At 46.8% G+C, this 22,127-nt stretch overlaps 1 protein-coding gene across 1 annotated transcript in view; it reads left to right on the top strand.

The window, feature by feature from the left end:
* Positions 1-22,127, top strand: part of ZEB2 (zinc finger E-box binding homeobox 2) — a 105,392-nt gene that overhangs the window by 1,439 nt on the left and 81,826 nt on the right. The gene's annotated exons all lie outside the window — the stretch shown is intronic.

The following is a 22,127-nucleotide window of genomic DNA, read 5'->3' as shown; positions in this document are numbered from 1 at the left end:
TAGGAGACATTAAAATTACACGTAATGTTTCCCTCTCCTCTCTTGTGTTTCCTCTGTTCTTTTTATTAAATGTTGGTTATTGATTTTCTGAAATCAATGTCTGTTGTGGGGCTTTTTTCCCCTTACAAGTAGCTAAAGCACGTTGCTGATCAACTGGATAACAAAAGCTTTGTGTCAAGTAGCCTTTTTTCTTATGTTAAACAGTCATTTTTTGGAGAGAAAAAGAGAGCGAGATTTCAAGCGACGCATCCAGAAGTGCTCTTTCGCACTAAAGAATATTCTGAGTGTTTGATGGGGGGTTTATTCCGCTTCCTTCCCCTCCTCGCTTTTTAACACGAGATTATTACTTTAGCGTGTTAAACCCATCACATGCTCAGAGCAGAGGGATGCGCCCGTGCCTTCCCCGCTTCCTCAACGGGAGCCGAGACGCGAAACAGACGCGGAGAAGCGGACGGCCCGTTGGGTCCCCGCACCCCTCATTGGGGACAACGGCCCGGGACACCACGGCCCGGCGTTCCGTTCGAGATGTTTCTCTCTTTTCCCCAAAGTCGTGAGCCCAAACTTTCCTCGTTCTTTGGAAGGCTGAAAGCTTCCGCCAACTTTAACCCAAGCTCCGGGCACAGCGAGAACTGAGGCTGTTCCTGCAGTGTGCCCGGCCCAGGCAGGGCAATGCTCCCCTCTTTGTCTGTCCCTTCTGTCCTCTTTGTGCTCCGTCCTTCGGTCCTTCCATTTATTTCTGAGTGGGAAATGCCCCAGGTCTGGGAAGCAGGTAGGCGAGCCAGGCTGTGTTGGTTTATTCCCATTTTTCCTTTATTTTTCTTCCCTTATTTTTTTCTTCCTCCCTCACTCCCCCCCAACCCCCCCTTCCATTTTCTCTTTCTCGACAAGCACATGCCCAGCGCCTTTCCCGTGGGGAATAGCCCAGGATTTATCTGGCCTGAGTGGATTTTTCTTCTTTCCCGGATTCGTGGAAAAGATGTCACTTCTGAGCTCGTGTCTTTGCTGATAACACTCCAAACGGTGATGCTTATCGAAATCAGCCCGAAATTCCTTAGAAACGAGGCAGAACCCAACTCAAATTAAAAACCCACCAAAAAAAAAAAAAAAAATATAGAGAGAGAGAGAGAGAGAGAGAGAGATGGCCATCGGGGAAGCCGGAGCAGTGGGAGTGCAATCACATAGAAATGAAGTGTGAGTGTGTGTGTGTGGGGTGAGCGGGTGGTGGGGGGGGGGGGGGGAGGACACATCAGAATAAGGCGACTAATGGCTCAGCGCGGCGTGCGCCCGGTGCGCGCGTGTGTGCGGGGCTGGGGAAGGGATGCGGAGCGGTGCGGCTGAGCTGAGGCTCGGGGCAGAGGGGATGCGGCAGAGGTTTTGGGAAGTGGAGTCCTGCGGGGGAAAGGAACCCAAAGCGGGGCTGGGGTACGCGGAGAGGAGAGCCTAGGAATGCGGCGGGGCTGCGGGAAGTTCGGTCAGATGATTGCCGGCGCCTGACTCACTTCGTAGCACTTTCACTCGGGAGAAGTAGCGGCACGGGACGAGGAGGAGGAGGAGGAAGAGTAGGAGGGGGCACGGGTGGAGATGGAGGAGGAGGAGGAAGGCAAAGAGCCCCTTTCTGCCCCGCACCGCACGGGCGCCCCGTAGAGGTGGGGCTGCGCGGAGCGGATGCGGAGCGGTGCGGAGCGGTGCGGAGCGGCCCCCGCTGTCCGCGGGCCCCGAGCGTTGAGCGGCTCCGCTCCCTCCTCCTTAGCGGGGCTGCTTTGTTCCACCCCCCCTTCCCTCCTCCCTCCGCCGTCCCCGGCTAAAATAAAATAAAATCAAATCCCGAGGAAAATGGGGGTGGGGGAAAGGAAAAAGTTGGTCCTAATTTCCTCCAAACTTTCAGCAAACGGCTCCCTTTGATTCCATTGCCATCTCGCTTCCAGTTGTAAAGAAAAGAGAGAAAGTTCAATTCTTTCAGGGCGTCTGATCCGAGGGGAAGCGCAGCCCAAACACGATTACACTCGCTCAGAGCCCTCACCAAAAAGACTCCCACCCACCCTTCCTCTCTGCTGGGAAAAGGGGGAAAACCTTCGTTTCCCACTCGAACGAGAGCAGAAAGCAGCCTGTTGTGGTGGAAAGTGAGGCTTTGCCCTGCGTGGGGAAGTTTGAGGGCACCCGATAGGGTTGTGGGGTGAGCAGGGGGTTGTGATGGGTGACATGCAGGTGCCACACGCTGGGGTGGGCATCTGGGAGCACTCCTGTAGCCGGGCACCTCTGCAGCGCTGCGAATCCGTTGCGAGCAGATTGCTACCAGAGTGGCTGCTTAGGTGGGAGAAAAACATGCAACCTCGACTAAAGCACCTGGAAATAGGTATTCAAAATGAATGAGGTCCATGAGAGCGACTGGGGAGTGAGGGGTGTCGGTTGGGTTCCTCCGTGCGGATCCATGGGAGCGAGCTGTGGCAGGGCTGTGTGCGGTGCCAGGGCTCAGCTGTTTGTTTGATGGTGAATTTGGAGGAAAGCGGTGGATTTGGAGATGAGTGTCTGATTTTTTGCCATTCGTGACCATTCCGTGCTTGCTGAGTTGTGTGCACACGCTTCACCAGGAAACTTTTGGGGGAATTTCTGGTTGCTGCAAGAAAATACATTCGGTGCCGGGGAAAGACGGATCTGAAAATTAAGAAAGGGAAGGAAAAAAAAAAAAAAAAGGGAAAAAAAAAAAAAAAGGAAACAATTACAAGTTAATTATTGATAACTATATAGCCAGCTGCCCAAGGAGATGGAGATGAGAGCTCTCAGGACAGGCTGGTAATGTCCCCCAAGAAAAATGTGTGTCCCTTTAGAGTGGGAAGAAGGGTGTTGAACCTTTTACAGCAGCCCCACATTCATTCCAAGAAATAGGAAATTCTTTGCCTCACAACACTTTTTGGCATCTGCATTATCCCAGTGCTTTTAAGGTGCATTTTCTCCTCTGTGAAAGAGAACTCTTTGTCCTTTTTTTCCCCCAAGACCATGGCTTCCCAAGGTAGACACTATTTTGTGCCTGTCACACAGAAAGGGAGTGCAGGTTTGCAGTGCTCACAGACAATTGATTGTCTGCCCTAATGTGTTTCATTTACATGTTTATAACGTCAATAGTGCTGGGGTGTCCACTGTACCATTCATTCCAGCATTCCCACAAGGGTGCAATTGTCTGAATGGCCAAGTCAGACACCTTTTTGATTGCTCTTTAGTTGTCTTTTTAGAGTAAGGAGAAAAAGGAGAGAAATCCGCGCTGCAGAAACACTAGTTGAAAATATCTCAGAATTAAACGTCACCATTAAAGCAGATGTGAGCATTAGACAAGCCATATATTTTAACTAAGGCTCTGGAGGTGTAAACAAATCCAGAGGAGAGGGGATGCTCACCGCTGCTGAATTTTTCAGCCTTTTTATTGTTATTTTTTGCTGTTGAGTGGTTTTCATTTTCCACGAGTGCAGCCACCTCCTAACTCTGTATGCTTAGCTGCAGTTTGTGATTTCTTTCTATATATTCACGTGTCTGAGTTTATGCCAGCAGCATCAGTTAGCTGCTTGGAAAGTCTATGGAGGGGGTATTTCGGCTGAGGAGCATGCACTCTCTCTCTCTCTCATATATATATATGAAAATAAGGGAAGGGAGGAAAGAAGATGCAGCTATTTCTTGATCAAGCAAGTTTAGTGAAAATAAAAGGACAAAGCCTCTCCTCCTCGAGGCGGTGTAACTTCCATAGCTGTGCACCAACTTCACGCGCTGCATCGCCGGCCTCGTGGGCTGCGAGAGCTCTGCAAAGTGTTCCTGGGAGTTCCAAAGTCAATAGGAGATCACTTTGGGAGGTGCGCTGTGTGCTGCTGCGATGTGCCACGCTGCTTTATCGTGGAAGGAGGGAGGCGAGGGATGATTATTGCCCGTGTGTTGTATGGCAGAAGTAAGCCTCGCAGCTTATGGAGAGCCATGTCTGGTGGATGTAGCCATGCGTGCGTGCACACCTCTGTCTGCATGGAGAGGGTGCACACACACAGATAGGGCACGTATAGGCGCACCTAAATACAACTGTGCACATTCCAGATGAGTGTATTTCCCCCTAAAAATGATTCTGATCCCAAGAGCTGTAATGAATGCATGTGGACCCGTTCCGTGCCCGCTCTGGCAGGGACGGAGCACCAAGTGGCTCCTGCTCGGAAGGTACAGCGAAGGGAAAGTTGGTATTTTGTTTTCCTCTTCTCCCTATAATTTTTGTTGTAATTTTAAATAATAATAATAATAAGCAGAAGAAGCCTGTTTGTGGAAAGGATTTTTTTTTCTTTTTCTTTTTTTTTTTTTCTTCTTCTTTTTTTTTTTTTTTGTGCCTAACAGGGAAGACACACACAGTAGATGCACCGTTAGCTGAACCCCTGACACGGCGGTCTTTTGAATGCCTTAGGTATGATTTCACTTTCGCTCACATCAATGCTGACCTGAATGCCTTTCATATCTGATCCGCTGTGTCTCTCCCAGTAAACATCCCCTGAGGGGAGAACAAAGAAAGGAGCTCTTCTTCTTCTTAATCACAATTCAGCCCATTCACCGCCGGCAGGCTACATTTGCATTCTGCAACAGAAAGCCAAGATGAAAAGAAAAAAAAAAGAGAGTGAGAAGAGGGGGGAAAAAGCAGAAGGGTGGAGGCTGAGTAAAATAACTTAGGTGTTTGTAGCTGTTTGTTGGGCTTCCCCTAGTTACAAGCCTTATATAGATCCTGCTCTACCCAGCCTTGGCTCTTCTGACAGGCAGATAGTGTTACAAGATGGCATGCCTGTACTATTCATGGCCACTCGCTCTAACACTTGAGGTAGAAAGTGTCAGAGAGGGATCAAATTCTACTCGGAGAAGTCTGTTATACTTAGGGTCAGGTGTGTGTACTCTCAGCTCTTGACTGCTGCCTATTATTTTGTTTTAATTACTATTATTGTTTACTCACCGTGACCTTGGGGAGCGGGGGCCAGGCGATCTCGGCCACCCCCGGCGAGCAGCTCGGTGCCGAGAAAACGCCCTTTTCCCCCATTTTTGGAGGAGCTCCGATGCTTTTCCCCCTTCCCTACGAAGATGCTGCGGGCCGGGATCCCCGGGCACGGGGAAAAGCAGCGGCTCCGCAGCCGCAGGAGGAGGAGGAGAGGAGGAAGGCGGATCGGTGGAACTTTCTCCAGCCTCGTCTCCCTCGTGGCTTCCCCCAGTCACGTCCATGGGCACTTTCCGTTTGCCCCCCCCTCCCCAGATTTGTCTGTTTGTTTGTTCTTCTGAAGCTTTTCTGCGCTTTTAATAAGACAGTTCTGAAAAAAAAAAAAAAAAAAAAGAAAAAGAAAAAAAAGAAAAAAAAGAAAAAAAAGAAAAAACTGGTGAGGTCTTTGGTCGCAGCCACTTTTTCTCACCAAGAGGAGGTTTATTTATAACCGGATCCTGCTTACTGAGAAGTATTTAAGCCCTTTCAGGCAGAGCTGTCAAAATTTCCTGTGTTGTTTGCCTCTATTTGCAACATGCACAAAGTAATACGCAGTGCTGGTATTGGAAGAACCGGGGCAGCGCGGAGATCTCAAGTGACAACTTCGCAGCTCCACTATCTCCTGCCGACCAAATTGGTGTTTTCTTCCAGAAACCACTTTTTAAGACCCTCACAGTTTTGGTTTGATTCTCCCCTAACCCACCCCCTCCCCCTAATAGATTAAATGTGCTAAAGGCACTTGGGGAGGGCAGGGCTGTGCAATGCAGGCGGTGGGATGTCGCGTTTCCCTGTCGCTCCATGGCAGATCTCACCCATAAGGATTGCACTCCCCGAGATGTTCCCGGTTGAACAGAAGCATGTGACACAGATTCCTGATTTTTTTTTTTCTTTTTTTTTTTTTTTTCCCCCCCTCCTTCTCCAGAAGATTTATAGAATTTACAAAAAGAGATTATCTCTACACCTTCCACCCTCCTAACCACCCCCATGACCCAAGCGATGGAGGATTTAGGCAGATTTACTTCGGTAAACACCTTTGGACACTTGGGGAAAAGTAGGAGTCTGTTTGCAAAAGCAGGCTTTTGTGGAGTGAGGTGCTGGGTAATGCTTTACCAGGCAGCTGTGATATTAACCTACCCCGGGAGCCCACCATGTGTTAACCCTTCATGTGCCACAGGCATAGGGCAGGTGGGGAGAGGAGGTGGCATTGCTGAACTCATCCCAGCTCCGTGTAGGTGAGCTTTTGGGGTCAGGTAAAGGGTTGGGAAAAGCTATGAGACATTGCCACAAAGTATCTTTCATCGGTTAGAAGCTGCACACACACTCACCCTATGTATACCTATGTATATCCATATACCTATGTATCTCTATATGCCTACGTATATCTCTCTATATATCTATATCTATGTGCTCTCACACCTGTAACATCCACACCAGACTCCAAAAGCTCTGCTAACAGAGAATCCCTGCAGGATCCCTTCTCCAGCAGCCGAGCAGAGGAGAAGTCCCAAGGGCAAACCCATTGGCATGGCTCAGGGCTGCTGGGGGGCAGCTCTCTACAGGGTGCTCTGCCTGGAGAAGGCTGCTCTGCTCCAAGCTGCTTGGAGAAGGAGCTCGGAAGTTGGTTATTTTCACTGAGCATAACTTTCCAGGTGTTTCTTTTTTTTTTTTTTTTTTTTTTTGACTATAGAATAAGACTGCTTCATTTAAAGATTTTTGTTGTCGAGGTTTCTTCTGTCGATTTTTTGTTTTTTTTTTTAAAGTGTAGGTGTCAATGTTAGAGCAGCCACGAACGTGTGAGAAAGCAAAGGGTATGAGACATGACAGAATTAAAGGTGTTTGCTATGTTGTTACCCGTGTGTCGAGCTGCAAGCTCCCTTTGTCACAGCCTCCCGGTGATCCGACGGCGCATCCGCGTTCCCCCCCGAAGTGATGCAGCAGTTTCAGGCTGGGGGCTCCGTGCTCTGCCTCCCCAAAGCCATCCCAGCACCTCCACCCCATGGCTCCCACCCTGCACCGGGGCTGCTCTCAGCCACCAGGACAGCAGCCATAGCATTATAGCGTCTGGCATGGAGCGGCGTTTGGCAGGAATGTCATCTGCCAAATCATCCCATAATTACGTTTTATGTTATTTGTATGAATGACCAAGCATGCAGTATTCCTTTTGAAATCAAAGGAAGGCTTAAAACGCGTTTTTGAATACTTTCAGACCACGGTCAGGTCACAGTTTGGGAGTTGAATTAAACTGATCTCATTTGTGATCTAATTGAGGTTGGCAACAACCTTAGCAGTAGCAATAACACACAAATACAAATCAAAGAGCAGAATTCGGCAAATCAGAGCTTTTGCTCGAATTCTGCCCTCGAGTCTCACTCCGGCTGCCAACGGAGTTCAACTTTGTCCCGTTCCTGGGCGGCAGCGGCGCGGGCCAGGATGGAAAGTTGAGTCGGGGGTGTGGGAGCAGAGGGGAGCGGGGAGCTGCGCCTCATCCTGCAGCAGTGGGGCACGAGTGGGCTGCGGCCAGCGATGGTTCTGGAGCGGCTGTGGGTAAGGCACGGGAGGAGGAGGAGGGAGCGCGTCCGGAGGGACGCGGGGAAAAGAACCAACGGGTCGCTACGAGCAGGAGCGATTATTCCAAGCGGAAAGTAGAGGCAGCTTCCTATCTTTACATCTCGCGCTGCGGATTCCAGGAATGCAATTACCAGCCCGGTTGCGAATTGTTGACAAATTTGCCCGGGACTGACGGGAGCTGCGATGCTGCAAAGCGGCGGTCGGGCAGCCCCGACGTGACATCGGAGGGGGCACAGCGAGGCGTGCCCGAGGGAACGGCCCCTCCCCGCCCCCTCCCCCCCCCCGTTCCCCATCCGTGGAGGGGCTCCGCGTCCGCCCCCGGGGCCGCCGGGGCATCGCGCCGCGGGGCGGTGCGGTGCAGTGAGAGCCGCGGGGTCGGGCGGGGAGCGGCGGGGCCGCCTGTGGCAACGCAGCCCCGGGCGGAGGTGTGAGGCCGCCCCGGGTGGGTGGGGGCGAAGTGCGAAGGGCGGGGGGAGAGCCGGCTCGGCTCTGCTCCGCTCTGCTCGGCTCAGCCACGACTTTCCCCCCCACCCCCCGCCTCTCCGAGGTGTCCCCGCTCCCCTCCCCGGACCGCTATTTCCTTCCACTAAACCCCATTTCCTCGCCTCTTTTTTTTTTTTTTTTTTTTTTTTTTTGACGGTAAATGAGTTTCCATCTCCTGCTCCTGCAGATCTCTAAGAAATAGATAAAACATTATATTTCTCCTTGTCCCCCCCTGCCCTCTCCTCGTCCCCCCCCCCCCCCCCCCCCCCGCTCGTATTTTAAAGCAGCGATCCTGACAGCAGTACTATTATTGCACTTTATGTTTTAGTGGATGTTTGCTGTTGCTAGTTACAGCAACACTTATCATAAGACAGCAAGAAAAGAGTAGTCCCTGGTAATTAAAGTAATGAAATATTCATTTACTCTACCTTTTCAGTAGTCTCACAAATTAGGCTGCTACATTTAATGCCTGCACTGCCTCTGTTTTTATTATAATGGCAGCTTTCGCATCTGCAATTAGGACTAATTCTGACAGTTACAATTTCTGAGGGATGGTAAACAGTGAACGAGATGTGCAGCAGTGGTATTACACGTGAAAAGCCCTTGTCTCTTTAACCTTGTTGTTTTTTTTTCTCGCAGAGGTTACCTTTTCCCGATGGTGCAAAATCGACTTGACATAACTGTTCATCAGTTTCAGGGTTTTCCCTGGAGGTATTTGCATCAAATCAGCCCAGTCAAGCTTCAAGTTGAAATTGGCAGGCCAGAAACTGACAGGGTAGGGACTGGGAAAGAGACAGCTAAAGTGCAGGCAGCGAGCTGACAGCAGCGGCGGGCAGGGGGAGCGGCTCAGCACCCGGCTCTGCCGCCGATCCCCCCCCCCCCCAACCCCGGCCCGACTGCCTGCTCCGCACCGCCCCTGCGCAAAAGCGGCGCAAAAGCAGCGCAAAGCCGAGGGATCCGCGGCAGGGACAGCCCGGTCCCGAGGGAAGCAGGGTAGTGAGAATCTAAGTGAGGGCGTGGTGATGAGGCAAGGTGTTGGGGAACAAAGAGGTGCGTGGCATGGAGCTGGGGGTGCTGAGGTCCCTGTGGGGCAGTGGTGGTATGCCAGGGAGATGTTTGGGTCGGGTCAGAAAGAAAGAAACACAGATAATAAATGCGTATGTATAAAAACAGAGGGACACTCATCTGTAAAGATAGTTACAGTAGGATCAAACCAAACGTGCTGTTCCGTTCATCCTCTCACACAGGATGGTTGGGGAGGGAGGGAAGAGGAAGTGGAACGATGCGAAAATTAATTTTTAATAGATTATTGGACAAATTGGGATTGTTCCTCCCCTTCTTCCCCAACAGAATCTGCAGTAATTCAGGGTCCATTCAGCACTCACTGCAGCACAGCGAGGAGCAGGCGATGCTCTCAGACCCGTTCCATCTTTAAAGGTGAAAAAGAGCAAAGCTGCACCACTTTCCCGGGGAAGAGAGCCGGCGGCATTTCTTCCCCCCTAACCGTATATGTGTAGTCTTTACCAGATGATTAAAAATCCCTCTCACTTTCCCTACCAGCCTTGTGCTAAAGTAAGCCTTGCTTTCAAACAGTTTTTCAGCTGTGTGTGTGACAGGCATTGGCTGATCTGCTGATGCCCATTCGACAGGCACTGTTGAGCTAAAGTGGTGTGACGGCACAGTTTTGTTAAGCTGTGAACAAAGGGCTGGAGATGCCTCGCTGGCATCATCCATGTGCATATTGGCCTTGTCACAGTTTTGCTTGATTTAATGCTCTGTTTATTCCTAGATATTAGAACTTAAATTCCAAACAATATGTTTTCGTATACTACACACAAACTTTATTTTAAAAGCTTTTGCTCCTGAGGACTGTAGATCCGTTCGTCCGTCCGATATCCGTGCAGCAAACATTTAAAACAGGGTTCCCAGATAAAGAGGTGGCCGGTAGCCTCTTAACTGTGATCCACTTAAAAATGGGATTTCAGTTTTAAAAAGTCTTAGAAGGGTAACAGATTTATTTTTTCTTTGATCATTTGTTGGGAGTTGTTATTTATTTCAACAGTGGATTTTCCCATAAGCTCCTAAGGAAAGGTGGCCCTGTGAGCGGATGGATGGGCTCTGCAAGAGGCACTGGGATGAAGGGCGATCCCCAAATACCTGTGAGCACAGCCAGGCAGGCAGGAGGAAAGGAGGCTTAGGTTGGCAGAAGGGAGAAGGAAACGGGATTAGGATTAAGACGTGTATTGGTTGGGTGGCCACGACTTTGTGTCTCGGCGGTTCATCGAGAGAAAACTTGAGCACACAAAGCTATATTTAGGTTCTGATTGTTGTCTTTTGGAGATGCCATAGGCTCTGCCTGGAGGAAATTGATTGTTTTTTCCCCTTCCTTGCTGTCTTTGTAACCTCTCCCCAGGTTTCCTCAGGAGTTAGTTAGTGAGGGAGCCCTGGGCTGGAGGAGCACTGCAGGTCGGGGTGCCGGGATAGATGGAGCCCATGGGCTGGGGGCAGGTATGCTCCTCTTTGTTCCACATAGAGACAAAGTGCTTACGGAAAGGTTTGTGGTGAGGCATCAAATCCCAGCAGGAGCACAGATGTTCCCACTTTTATGGGCTTACCAATGAACATTTCAGCTTAAACAAGTTTATGAAAGAAAAAGATTTATTTATTTTTCCTTAGTAGATGCAGCGTCTCTGTTTGATTGTGTAAAGATTGTATCGCTCGGCCACTCAGGGTTATTCTGGCCAAGACACGGGGCTTCACTCGAGGGCTCTGAGAGGGGATGGAAGAGAGAGCGGGGCGGGGGGGACGGGGAGGGCGGAAAGAGCGCCCAGCAAAATGAAAGTATTCCTTCTCCAAACAGTGCCGTCGCGAGCCTAAATCTCAAATTGAATCTTCTGGGCAAAACCTGTACAATTTTTCTACCTGCCCTCAGTCTGCTTCCTTTCAACTATGACAGTTTTACTAACTGAAATGAATGGGCTTGCTTTCCCCCGTACCTTTTCTCAGCGTGCGTTTACATCGAGCACTTCAAACAGAGCTGAGTGATATATGTAGGGGGACAGCTTGCACCGGAGAAGCTTTAATGGTTAATTTTTGTATAGCTTTATAAATGAAAGGGACTTAAACCTACTAGCAGTATAGATCACAAGACCTTATGTGGTCTATTCTTCTCTAGATGCACGAGAGATTTACGTGCCTAAGTCCCATAAGAGTTAATGGGAGTTACGCATGTAAATCTCTTCCGCAGTGAGATAATAGACTCTTTTATGTATGGATAGCTGGATCCTTGCAGAAATCACCTACCAAACAGTAGACTTTATGTCCTTCTCTCTCAACAACTATTTATAAAGCAAACAGGCCAGCAGATGAGACAAAGGAATCCCAAAGGTGTCCCCAGACCTCATCCCTGTCCCATTGGTGTGATGGGTCATGGCAGGTGTGGTGGTGATGGGACATGACATGGGCTGATGGCACTAGACGATCTTAGTAGCCTTTTCCAACCTTATTGATTCTATGATCCTATGACTTCTCATGCCTTGGCAAACTCTAGTGGCTTGAGAGCTCTAGTGCTGATTGCAGAGGGGACTGCGATGGGGAGAGCTGCCACTGTCCCCATCACCCTGTGCCCCATCCCACCCATGGTGGCACCTCCCCTCAGCTCTGTCCCCTCCCTTCCAGCCAGCAGCATCTCGGGGCCCTGATGTATATATAGATCCAACTTGGAAGATCTGAGCCATGACTCACAACGAGATCTTATCCTCCTAAACCAGAGACAGCGGGTGCCCAGCATGCACGTGCCCTGCGCTGTGCCCACTGCCATTGTCCTTCCCCAGTCCTTGTGTGCTTCTGCCGATAGGGATCTGAGTGAGCTGGGCAGGCGGCCGGCCCGCCAGCCCTCGGCTCCCAGCCTGGCACAGTGCAATCCGAGAAACTTACGCCGCGAGGCTATCAGATTAAATCCAAGGATTTCTCCAAGCAGCGGAATGGGAAAAGCCCATTGTTTGCTGATTATCGTATCATCAGCCCCGGCTGATACGCGGATGCTCAAGGAAAACACACTTCAGTTACAGTTGATTTTCAGATTCCAAAATGGTGCTGCAAAGTCTGTGCATGCCTAATTATATTTTATGCTAGGCTGTGCAATACAAAATGTATGCTGCAGCAATCAGTGAGTTAACAGTATCAATCAATTTGTAAACAGATGAAGTCACTCATTCCCAAACTGGTTTTCCAAAAACAATTACTAAATTACAATAGAAAAAAATTGTACAGTTACTGTATTTGTGTGCTGTGTTACAATCAACATACCAGGGAAACAAAACAATTTAATGCAGAAAAATCATCATTCATCTACATTATAATTGCTTCTTTTTCACATCTACAGGGCGGTTAATTAAAATTGTGATTAAATGCGGTCGCGCTGCCTAAGATGTCTTGCCCAAAACAGGTGGTACAGAATTTAAAAGTAAAAAAAATGTAATTAGCATTGGAAATTGAGAAATTGCCTGTAAGAATCAGTGTTAATTTCAGTCAGTGATGAGGTAATTTATAAATGAATGCAGTGGAGGCTGTGCAAATGCACAATTGCCTTCCTGCCTATTCTTAGCATTCTCAGCATGCAGGTGAAAATGTTTTCAAAATATTGAGGTAATTTGAAAATCAATCCGTGCATTACGCATCTTTTTTTCCCCCGTGCGCAGCAAACGCTGCACTAGCGCTGCCATGGGTGGCACGGGGCTTCGGCTCCGCACTTTGGGGAGCGATGCACTTACGTGCGCGGTGCCATCAGCTGGAGTTGGAGGAAACAAATGCTTGGCTCATAGCCTTTGCAGAGGCCAAAAATGTGGATCGGAGTCCCTGGTAACCCTGTCTGTCTGCAGACACAGGATGATGTGGTATCCAAAAAAGTAACAGCAACCTGCAGTGAGTTGAAACAGCGGAGCGCAGATAGCGCGAAATAAAAGAGATGCTAATGCGGCACAGAAATCCTAATGATTTCTTGTTTAAAATTAGTACAGAGGAGCCTCAGCGGTGCTGATGAGTTCTGTGAAAGCTTTCGCTTTAAACGTGCCTTTCAGATTTCATCCCGCAACCATGCAGGAATTAACTGGGTTATGCATACAGAGATTTTCCCTGCGATGAACTTTGTTTATCGGTATTTTGGTGCTTTCTCTAAACTTTGAGGCAGCAAATGAGAAATGCTAATTCTGAATGAGAAATACAGATAGGGAGAACTGGCGGAGAACCTGACAACAAGCAGATATTAAAGATTTAAAATCTTCTTGACAGTCAGCAAGACGCTGGGTGTGCGCTGCTGCGTTGCCATCACTCGTGCGGTCCTGGCGCTCTGCAGAGCCCTCACTGCATTACCCGCATCTCAGTGCAGAAGGAGAGCAGTTGGGAAGCATTGGTAGTGTGGTTGGGAACTGCCTGAGTGCTGGAGCAGGGCCATGCAGGTGTTGGGATCAGGCTGCCGTAATGGGGGCTTTTGGGCAGGATGTGCTTTAATTAAAGCAAGCTCGTCTTGTGCAGAACGACCGCGTTAGCCATGTAATTTAACCGTTGTGGCCCTTTCTATTAATTTCCCTCTGACATGCAATAATGAACTTTTCTTCCATCTGACACTTGTGTTTCTTCTCTCTGCTTTGGAAGTGAGCTCAGTGCTGCTCCATGAGCCCCGTGCCCATCTCTTCCTGCTTCTTCCTGCACTGTGCACTTGCAGCGCAGCAATGGGGTGCCAAGGAATTTGGCCGAGGAAAATGGGAGCGTCTCACAGCCCAACTCTCCGAGTTTATCACACAACGGATTACTCTGATTTACAATGCAATATTGCTTTTAACCTCCCACTCCCCCCAAGCTTTCTGCCACTGAGTGTAAAGAAGCCAGCAGTAATCACTGAAGCAATGATGATTATTGACTGAAAGGTATTTTAAAACGTGGAGCTTAGCAAGCAGCTGCACTGAGGCATTGGAAGTTCTTTCAGTGTAAAGGCTGTACAAATAGATCTGAATATTCGGGGATCTGCAGAGGGGCACATCCCAACCTGGCCCAGAGAGATGGAGCGACAGCAGTCAGAGACCAGCAGAGCTTTGGTGCCTGTGGGGTTAGTGGCAAGCTGCAGGGTTGGGCTGGGATGGGAACTGAGCCTCATCAGAGTGAATCCAAGTTTTGGCTTTTCCTTTTCCATCTCTCATGGGCATCAGACGCTGCTTGCACACCTCGTTCCTCACCCATGCTGCACTTCCCAGGTCCATGCAGACCTGATAGCACGAGGAGCACAAGAGCTGATCCCAGGCAGGCAGCGCTCGCTGCCCAGTGCCACCTCCATGGCCATTGTAGTGGTATGGAAGTGCAGCACTGGGAAAGTGGCTTCATGTCCTCCCAGAATAGAAAGTTATAGACATAAATATTTCTACATTGTATGTCAGATGTCAATCACCTCTCAGAACAACTGAGCTTTTTGATTTAATTAATTACAGGCTTTCGTTTTTTGTTTTTTTTTTTTCCTCTTTTTTTTTTTTTTCTCTTTGGTTCTTCAGAAAGAGCAAAATGAAAATATCCTCTTTGTTTCCCCATTGCAACCACTGGAGCTTCCCTCGACTTTAACTCTTCTGTCTCCCCAGTGTGCTTTCTCTCCTCACTTCTCACCGTCGCCGTCCCATGGCAAGCCCCAGAGCCCGAACCATTTTGTACCGCTGATGTGACAAATTGTCGTGCTTTTATTCACGTCGGACATCTTTGCCAGGATTGCTTGTTGTTTTTTCTGTTTGGCTGTGTCATGGGACCAAAGGTGGCCGCTTTTGTGCAGCATGTCAAATCTGGTTAACACGCAGCCATTTATCTTTAAACCCACTCCTGAACAATGGCAGTGGTGTGTTGGGCCACTTGTACAGGCTCCCAGTGTGAGCGTGGGGTTTTTCCCAGTGCCATCCTCACGGTATGTCCGCCTGCTCCTCGGGTGGTGAGCAGGTCATGCAGCAGGCAGGATGTTTCTTACATTTTGGAACCTTTTAGAGACAAATTGTACAGTGCAATTGCGGTGTAACTGAACTGCTGGTTGCCCAGCGGAGTGTAGAAAATCAGATACAGCGTGGCCTGAAAGAATGAAAGGAGAATTCATATCTATGTATATACACGGTACTTTATAAAGAATTCACATACGGAGAAAAACACGGTTATTCCCTTTTTCTCTGCTTATATTGGAGGATTGCATGTGTGCCTATGTGTAGAAATGTGTTTATGTGCACGGTATGTATTCATACAAATGATATGCCACAGGATATGGGGATTGCTGTACGTGTGATGCATTTATATGCAGAAGAGGTGGGTTTGCAGGTTAATGTGTGCTTGGCTCTGTGTGTGTGAGTGTGGTGGAAAGGTGCTCACCATGACAAAAAGATGAATTATTCCCTAAGTAAAACCCCAAAGCCCCAAACTTCCACAGCAAAGTTTGCAGCTTTGGGTGCTTCTCAGGTAGTGAAGTCATGCAGAAGCATCGCTGATGAGAACGATTTCCTCGTGGATACGGTGATAATCATGAAATAAGCCAAAAAAGCTGGTCGAGAAATTGAAAAGTTGGATTCAATAGAAAAATTAGACTGGCTGCAAAGGGTCGGTGCCTTTCTGCAGCTGAAGCATTTAAGATAGCGGGGCTCTATGTTTTTTTAATGATTTGCTGTGTCGTGTAATAATTATACATACAGTGCAGCGAGGTTACTTGGAGGAACACCACACTATGTATGTTTTTTGAGCAAAGGACCCAGGAGACTGCTTTTCACTTTGAAAACAATCCCTAATATCAGGAAAATGCTCTGTTTGTTTATGCGTACATAATGCAAGTTTGTCCGCCTGGGAACTGCAGCAAATGGGAGAAGTATGCATGGATTTCACAGGTAACAGGATTACGTGGGCACATAATTGATCCATTTGGAGAAAAAAATGACAGTGCTCTAAAGATGCCTAGGCTTTGGAGATGGAGTTTATGAAACAGGCATTTGTAAATTCAAAGGAATCAATATGTCAATTTTATTACATCTCAGGACCAGCTGGGCATTAAAGGAACAGTCGCCTTTTTAAAATTGCAGCTGCGTATTCCTGCATTGTGTACCTTTCTTAAAAGGCTTTGAATTTTAGAAAATGTTCTTTACCAGCGCTTTGCACCTTTTCAGTGGCCAGTTTACACAGACAAAAAAGACACAAAACATTACATTGTGTCAGTCTTCCTCTTAAGCTGCAGTTGGTAAAAACCGCCGGGTGTCGATTATACCATGCAAAAATGGTGCTAATAAATACATTCATGGAAGGATACCAATGCTTCTTTGCATCCCAGATGCTGAAAGAAAATACTTGAGACCTTTTAAAACCCGTACCTGCATTTCCAGCTGAGAACTCAGCATGTGTTGCAGAGCTATTATCTTACTGTGAGGGGTTGGCAATTGTATTGAAGGTCCCGTGTGAAACATGGTCCGAATCGTCGTAAAACATCATCTTCTCCTTTCTTCTCACTGGAATTGTAAAATCCAGATGATTGAACTTAACGCAAAGCTTGGATTTTCCAAGGGACAGCAGTCTTCCACTGTCCAGATTTCGAAATAAAACTTTTCATACAGATTCACAATGTGCAGCATGGAGGGTAGCATTGGGTGGAATTTGGGGTGCGTGGCAGTCCTTGCTCTCCACTGAGGAGACCCAAAACAGGCTGTAAACCCCAAAGATGTCTTTTTGAGGGATTACTGATGGCCATTCAAGTTTTTCCTTGATAGGAAGAAAGTTAGCCAAGGAGAAACTGTAGCTTTCCAGAGTAAGTTGTGCACTCCTTTACCTGGAAGGCACTTGGCTGGGGAATGTGTTTGTGAGAGCTGAGCATGCCTGCTGTCTGAAGTAGATATTACATTGTCTTTTCTCCTCTGCTCACTGGTGGTGTTGCTATGGACCTGATGGCTACAGCCTGCAATGCAACTCCAGTTTTGTAATTAATACTGCCAAAGTAGTTACTGATTCAGCAATACTGCCCACAATTTGCTAATTAGGGACAGTAGCAACAACTCTGATGTTCAACACATCTGGAAACCCATCTGAAAATTTTAAAGCTGGGTTCTCAAGAAGGAGATACCTAGGATCAATAGCTGTTATTCCCTGAGTCTTCTTCACCTCCTCTTTTGCTTTGAGCTCATACACTTCAGGCCGGTCTGGTTATACACAGGGTCTCTGCCTCAACCTGACCAGTAACTCTTGCTTTTCTTTCCTGAAAATCTCTCCATAAGGTGTGGCTGAAATATTTCTGAAGTGGTATGCTACCCCTGAATCATCCTTCCAGCCTTAGTGGATGTATGTTCAGACCTTAAATTGACTTATTGTATTAGCCAGCCCTGTAGAAAATAGGTAGAGTACGCAGTATGTATATATATATATTCTACACACCTTCCCTAACATGTGTATGAACTGAATGCGAAAGAACAAAAAGCCCAGTTTTCCATGAAAGAATAGGGAAGAACTGATCAAACAGTATGAACTAGTTAGGTATTGTTCTACGGTCACAGACTCATAATGAGCTAACACTTTATTCTGCAACGATACTCTTTCAGAGCAGTTTAGAAAATCTTCTAGTGCTAAGTAAGACATGGCAAAAAGGATTCAGAGTGTTTCCACAGGAATCTATGGCAGTGTGTAGAACACAGATGACTTTTGCCAAGCAGTTGTGTTCAGAACTGAGGTAAATATGCAGAAGTGAAGTAGAGGGAATCTGTGTGAATTCAGCAGATTAAAGCTTAGAGGACAACAGGAGGTTGAGGGGCAAGACTTCCTTCCATCGTAGCTTTGCCTGCACACTGGAGTGTGAAAGATATGACCAGCAGTGATGTGATGGTTGACAAGCCTCAGTTCTGAATATTCTAAATTAACATCTCCCAAGCCCCACTGCCATCTCTTCTCAAGGACCTCGTCCCCTTCCCTGCTCTCTGGAGGAGCAATCTATGGATGGGAGCAAACAGAGGTAAGAGGGGCTGGCCAAAGGCCTTTTAGCACGCCAACTGGAACTAAACACCTAGAACTAATCAAAGCAGAGGTCATATTCTGAACCTGGCTACCTCCTCTGTGGGCAGCGTTTCTATTTTGTCTGTCCTTTGAATTTAACTGTAAAACTGAAAGCTTCCCAACGATAAGGTAGAAAAATGGAAAAACGAAACACTGTCATCACCCTGATGGATGGTTCTTCCACTGAGATCGTAACAGCTTCTTCAGAGACTTTTACAATCTCTGCAGAAGTGCAGGAGGCACTGCCAATATCCGCAGATCATTGGCATGATAGACCGTAACGGCTTCTTCAGAGCCGTTCCGGTCTATCGTGTCAATGCGTACTTAGGGAGTCCTCAGCGCACGGATCATTGACACGGTACTATATAACGGCTCCTTAGAAGCCATTACTGGGTATCAAGTCAATGCATACTTAGGGAGTCCTTAATGCACGGACCCACGCAAGTTGACTTGCTCTGAATACTAACAATCCTGTGGAAAAGTAGTTACTGCATGTATCATGGAGGGACTATTGATGCTTGCCTGTAAAGTTGGACACACAGCTTCGGGAGGGGAGACTGGAACCCTTTGGCCTCCCTCCTCCACTAACTTCATTCTACCCTCTAAAAGCCTAAAAAAACCCCACCAAACTCTCTCAATTTGAGATAGGAAAGCCAAGACACAGCCTAGAATGAGCTTTTTAGAGGTATTCTATAATGTCAGTGGTTGCGATTAGGAGTGCTGTTAACCCTTGTGCATGGAGCACCATGCTGCGCTCACCTGTCTCTCTGCAGTCATCAAAACTACCACCTATTTCTGATGATCTCTGCAAGATGATTAGTGAAATTTCCACACAAAGAATCTTTTGAGACAAAAAACCCTCTGTCACCCTGTGTTTTTTGCCCCGCTCCTGAGGGATGCGGGCTAAGACTTCCCAAATTGCCGCCATGTCTCTGCTCCGCACACCCCATCACTGCGCTTCCCACCAAAAGATTTCCCGGCGACTGAGTTGCAAAAGGCTCCTAGTTTGCTGTTGTTGATATTTTTCTTTTGTGTTCTGCTTGCTGACTGACATCTGCTATCATGCTAAGCAGGTGTTCCTGTGTAAACGAACGTGCCCTGTTTGTGTTTCGCCATCCTCGCTACTGCGCACCCAAATGAGCAGCATGATTAAGAATCCTGTAAATTTTTGAAAGGAAACGGATGGCTGCCCTACTAGAACATAATTACACCGTTCCAACATCCGCAGCTCACTGCTGCAGCCGAGTTGGAGAACAGCAGAAATTAATAATATATAATAGCATCATTCTCGTAATTTATAAATGAAATAAAGTAGAGAGGAGATTCTGCTGATATGCATTTTCTTCTTAATTCTAAAAGACAAAGTATAGATTAGAATTTTACTGGGGTGAAACCTGGCCAGCAATATCACACTAGTTGCAAGCGAAGGGCCTGATTCATGAGAGGGGTTCTGCTTGGGGAAAAGAGCTAATATCTTTTATTGGACTAGAGGAAAAAAATGAGTATACAAAGACCTCCAAAGGCAGCCCCCTCGAAGGGAGAACGGAAACCTCCGCAGATTCTGTGCCTACTTTTTAGCTTAATTCAGTCATAGGTATTACAGAAAGACTTTGCTGCATGCTGCGTTTTTTTTCTCTCCGAATAAAATAAGACCCTAACGCAGGTCAGCCCTTCAGAGGGGAGAGGGCACTAATCAGTTAAAGATGTTGTCCAATATCCCATTTTTGTTGAACAACAGTAATGCTTTCAAAAACAATATTTTGAGCTCTATAGAGGTGCCAAAAGGAGCCGTGCCGCAAATCACCGCTCCACTCAATCCTTGGAGTTAGTGTTCTAATTATGCTTCTCAGCCCCGCTGAAAAAATGGCACAACTTTCTGAAGAGGAAAACATGTTATTCCTGAAGTCTAAGCAGCCTGACTGATTTTTTTTCCCCTTGTTGCATAGTCAAGTTAGTTAAATGGTTTTTGTCTTCTCTGGCTGCCCAGATATACCCGTCTGGGTGATGGCCCGCATGATTTATATTTTTTCTGGGATAAACCAAAGAACCACAATAGTGTTTACTTGCAGGTTAATTAGGGACGTTTTTATAAATTGTGACGCTGCTAGACTCTAAAGAATGATAACTGCTGCGATGAAAAAAGGTCAGCGCAGATTCCCCAAGTTTAACTCCACAAGCACAGCCAGTCCCAGGAGCACTGCTCCATGGAACTGGAGTGAGTTTGTGTGAGCTGAAGGGCCCCTTAATCGTTTGTTTCTGAGAAAATATGTGCATATACAGATTTATTTCATTAACAGGTATTTATTTAAGTGAGCTGCCCTGTATTTAAATCTCTGAATAGTTTCCATTACTTCCTCAGCTCACTTACTTCAAGTTGACTAATTTTAATAAGGCTAAGGTGCCTAGGGTCTTATTGAGTGTTCAGTTTGATCAATATGGTTAAATTAAAATAGTGCAAAATATAAGCAAATGTACTCTAACAACTCAGTGAAAAATGCGGAGTGCGCCCAACATTGATTAGTGGGCCACAGACATTAATTTGCTGTTTTAAGGACATGAATGCTGCCTCCACCGCTGGCCTACGCATGCAATCCAGGCACTGCTGTGGTGTAGGACTGAGTTCAGGGCACCTCGCTCCCTGCCAGGAGGAATGGGGTCTGGGTGATGAGCCCAGATCATATCTCTGGGAAGCAAAGGGAGGTTAGCGTGGTTACGTGCACGACTGAGGGCTATTTATATAATCATATTCATTATGAATTTGAGGCTACACATCAATTCTATCCATGTATTTTTGAGACAGGCACAGACTCTTTGGGAAGTGTTTATGTGTACAAGAAGATATTCATTTTGGCCCTACTGTAACACCACAATATTATTGTCATAAAAGATTAATGTCAACCCCCACCTGGTATTAAATTGCTTTTGGTAGCCCTTGCATTTGTGTCTTTCTGCACGAGAAAAAAACACTTTCAAAGTAACAGGATGCATCCTTAACTCGAATTGCTTCTATTACTTGGTTACATTTTATTTTTCAAAACCCTTAGTTGTCCTGGTGGGCATTTCTTCCCTAAGGACAGGATGTTTTGAATGAGAATATGGTGTAAGGGAGTTAATGTTATGGGAGCAGAAAAGGATACTTGCGAAAGCAGAGTCTTATGGCCTTGTTGATAGATGTTGCATGTGTTAAAAACATCATTTTTTTTTTTTTCTCATCTAATGAAAAGTTGCATTTTCCATATATTAAAAATAATTTTCTTTCCTTCCTTTCCTTTCTCCTTCTTGGTCAGCAAAAGCAATGGGACTATCATGCTTTGACATTCAGTGCATGCAGACAGTTCTTAATGGTTTCTAAAAATGCTTCAGTAACTCCTCAGCAATCACACTTTTACATCATTTCAAAAGGCTTCTGATATCATTTTTGGTTTTTCAGCAGTTTTTCTCTCTACCTGTAGTGTGATCTTTCTGCTTATCTTTAATCTCCTTGGTAAGTGATATTCACTGTAACAGCTCTGTCTTTCCTTGATACCATCTTTTCCTACGTGGCCAAAAAATAATAATTTCACATAAGCAGAAGCTAGTTTATCAAAGGTAAATCAGGAGTGTGGGTCTGGGTATCTGTGTGACTGTGTGCATGAGAAAGAGAGAAAAAAAATAGAAAAGAAAAAGAGAAAAGGGAAAGAAACAGGGGGGAGCTGATATGCAAAAAAAGGAAAAGCAACTTGAAAGCAAATGCAGTCGCGTTTAGGAGAAGTAAATTCTGTGAAGACGAAGTCAAATATGAAAAGCATTTCTCTAGTTTAAACTGACCAAATAGAGTTATAAACAGCAGAAACATTTGAAGTTCCCCTTTTTAAATTAAAGCCGGAGCTTTAACTTCTTAACCTTCAACACGACAAGTACAGCACACTGTGCAAAAACAATTTCTAAGTCTTCTTAGCAAACATCTCAAGCGAGCAGGGCCAGCACAAGTTCAGAAGAATGGACTTTTCATTTGTAGCTATGCCAAAACAAATGCTTTGGGTTTTTTTTTGTTGTTGTTGTTGTTTAGCTTTGGTGCATGACAATCTTG

The sequence above is a fragment of the Meleagris gallopavo genome, chromosome 7, assembly GCF_905368555.1.
Source record: "Meleagris gallopavo chromosome 7, MGAL_WU_HG_1.1, whole genome shotgun sequence".
Taxonomy (NCBI): domain Eukaryota; kingdom Metazoa; phylum Chordata; class Aves; order Galliformes; family Phasianidae; genus Meleagris; species Meleagris gallopavo.
The sequence above is the reverse complement of the archived record's forward strand: the minus strand, read 5'-3'. Positions and strand labels throughout refer to the sequence as shown.